Below are 3,357 nucleotides of genomic sequence, written 5' to 3'. Positions count from 1 at the left end.
CAGTCTGGTTTGGTTTGATATTCCTAGGGTTTGGGGTTGGGTCATCTTTAGCTCTATCTCAAGGTGTCGTATTATTGTAATTCATGGGGTTGAGTGGAAGTTTTTCCCTCTGCATGACTATTGATCCCCACACTATAATGATTCCATTGTCTGTCTTGATAATCCCTGCGCCCATGACCTTTGTTAAAGCCCCCGTGAGGTTACAATTGAAGGTCTACATCGGTCTATGTCTCAAGAATACTTTAATGTTGTTGGTCATGGTGTTCTTTTCGATTCTTCTTCTGGATATTATGAAAAGTGGTTATGGTGTGTGGAAGTTGAGTTCTTATGTGGGATGGCTGGCAACACGAGGGTGTATGGGATAAGATCGATGGAGGCTCAATGATTTTTATTATGGAAATTAATGTTTCATTCTCCTGTGGCAGGTGTGTGGGGTAGTAGGGTCACCTGGAAACGAAAGGCTTATGGGCTCGAACTACCATCCACTCAGGCAATTCGCCATACCCAACTTTTCACTGGGCACTGTGAGCTTGTAGCTATGGTGTGGGTTGTGAAAGTTAGGGGTCATGGAAGGAAGCCTTGGGTGACTGTGCAGGAGGGACAAACTAGCTCCTTAGGCGATAGAGCAAGGGGTCATAAAACGATATCCAGTACCATAAATGATCCGCCAATGCTTGTCATGAAGGGACCAATGAGGAAATTGGGCATTTGATTGAGGAGTGGGAAGCCGATTTGAACCGCTAGGCGGGATCGATGGATATTGAGATGGAGGATTGGCGGGTGATGGTGCTGGATCCTAGGAATACCCACGGGCGAGTGACCCAGTTCAAACAGACTTTATATTTATATTTGACCATGAAAAGTATCATGGGCAAGGACCTGGAACAGATTTCAGTGAGCATGGCAACAACGATACACGATTTCCCTAACTACAATAAGGAATTCTAGAAACTTCAATTTCAACTGCAAAAATAGGATGGATGCCTATGTCGAATTGAGGATCACCTCCCTTACCTTCTTTCGCAGATAGTACTACCAGGTTCCTATGTTAAGGGCCCAACCCCAGTCGATTCTGCATCTACTGAGGGAGATGAGTAGGCTATTAGATGGTTCCTATTTTGATTAGTATATATGCAGGTAGATTTTAATTTCTAGAATGATGTTTTATATGTTCATAGGAAAATGGTGTGCGGACAAGGTAAAGATATCAAACCTATAGCTTGGGTAGAACAAATTATTATTTTTTGCTACTAGATGGCTTATCATGCTGTTAGGTGGCCAACGGACTTGGTTTCCCTTTGGGAAAGTTGAGGCCACCTAACTATTCATATACTGAATACATGCTTATATTTTAATGAAAATGGAAGGATCTACCAAACTTACAAAAAAAAAAAATCATCTTTGAACAAAATATTCAAAAGGCTCTCAAAGCCCAGATGACTATTCGATAGAATGGTGGTATGTTACAAACATATGACCAAATGAATATCAAGGAGGGCTACCTTTTTCTTTCTATGGTAGTTGCATTATGGAGAGCTACCTTTCATGGCAATTCCTTGACATCGAAAATATGTAAGAATGACTCATCGAAAACTTATACTCGAAGTCCCTTTGAAGTGCATACATGGACACCATAAGGTGGCACATGCATCACGGCTTAGAAAACACATGTGACATGGGGAAAATATAACACAATAGATGCACAAACATCATGCTGATGAATGTTTTGATAAAGGCATTACATCAGAAGGACGTGTATCTAAATGTTAGTGACCAAGGTGACCATTTACCATGCTTGGAAGGAAGTGTTATTTCTGTTTCGTAGGCATATCTGTTGACGATGATAAGGATAAATCATTTTACACATTAAGTTGGGCATGCGATGTGAATGGTTCACCATTATTAGTTGCAGGTGGTCACAATGGTATAATTCGAGTGCTTGATTGTGCAAGTGAAAAGGTCCATAAGAGTTTCATTGGCCATGGAGATTTTGTGAATAAAATAAGGACCCAAGCACTGAAACCTTCCCTTATTTTATCTGCTAGCAATGATGAATCTGTACGACTCTGGAATTTCCAAACTGGAATATGCATGTTGATATTTGCTGGAGCTGGGGGACATCGCAATGAAGTTCTCAGTGTAAATATTCATCCTCAGATGCATATCATATTGTAAGTTGTGGCATGGACAACACGGTCAAGATCTGGTCTATGAAAGAGTTTTGGACCTATGTTGAGAAGTCATGTACCTGGACCAATTTGCCATCGAAATTCCCCACGAAGTACGTGCCATTTATTGTTTTGCTGCAGTGCATTCAAATTATGTGGATTGCACTAGAGGGCTTGGCAACTTCATCCTATCAAAGAGTATGGACAATGAAGTATTTTTGTGGGATCCTTACAGCAAGGAGAAAAGTATTAGTTCTGGAGTTGTCAATTTTGGTTCCAACACCAAATGAGACATTCGGTTCATCAATTTTGCATGTCATTTCCACTATAATTTCATGGTAGCTGGCAACAAGGAAGGAAATGTTTATGTTTGGGAATTACAGTCAAGCCCTCCTAATTTAATTACCAGGTTATCGAATGCACATTTCAAACATCCTGTAGACAGACGGTTATATCTCATGATGGAAGTACGATTCTCTACTGCTGTGACGATGGTAGTATGTGGCACTAGGATGTGGCTAAGTAAAATCAAGAATTTCCTTGTTGAATGTGCATTTGTATACGTTTCATATATTTATGCCTGCACACTAATGACTTTGATTGTCATTAGCTTCTGGTTGATGTTGTGGGAAACCCTGGTTTAGCCAAATTATTTGTTGTGTCAGAATAGTCAACAGAGTTTTGTGTTTGCTTGAATAGAACATGCCCATTTTTATAAAGCCACACTTCAAGGGACATTTGAAATGAGTATGCTCCCTAGGGCCTTGTGTTCATAAATATGCCTTCAATAACTTCCAGTCGCAAAAAACTAGAATGTGTTCATCTTTTCAGTCTAGCAATGGGACCTAGCTCCCATGATTTCTCTCTCCCAGGAAGTTGCATCACCGCTCACGTCAGAAAGTTGCGATTGCGAAGCTTGGGAAAGCCACGGGGAGGTGTGAATAACTATGTGACTCGACCATGCGGCCTCTTTCAAGTCACACCTTCGTCGAGGTCGCAGAGTCGCACCCCATAAACAACTAGAAGGGGCGACCTCCACTAAGTGCGACTATGCGACCTCTTCTAGGGTAGGCAAGTCATAGAGTCTGCTTGGGAAAATTGGTGCCCAATTCGACCCATCCTCTTCGGCGACTATGTGACCTCTCCCAATTGTTAGGTCACAAAATCGTGCCTGAGGAAGCTAAAAACA

General features: G+C 41.5%; 1 pseudogene; it reads left to right on the top strand.

The window, feature by feature from the left end:
• Positions 1–1,791: 1,791 nt before the first annotated feature.
• On the top strand, positions 1,792–2,679 carry LOC149266801 (polycomb group protein FIE1 pseudogene; annotated as a pseudogene).
• Positions 2,680–3,357: the final 678 nt, after the last annotated feature.

This window comes from Pinus tabuliformis, chromosome 6, assembly GCF_031772625.1.
Source record: "Pinus tabuliformis cultivar Carrire ecotype Pingquan chromosome 6, CPIR1, whole genome shotgun sequence".
Classification (NCBI taxonomy): Eukaryota; Viridiplantae; Streptophyta; class Pinopsida; order Pinales; family Pinaceae; genus Pinus; species Pinus tabuliformis.
This window is presented reverse-complemented; position numbering and strand designations above follow the sequence as displayed.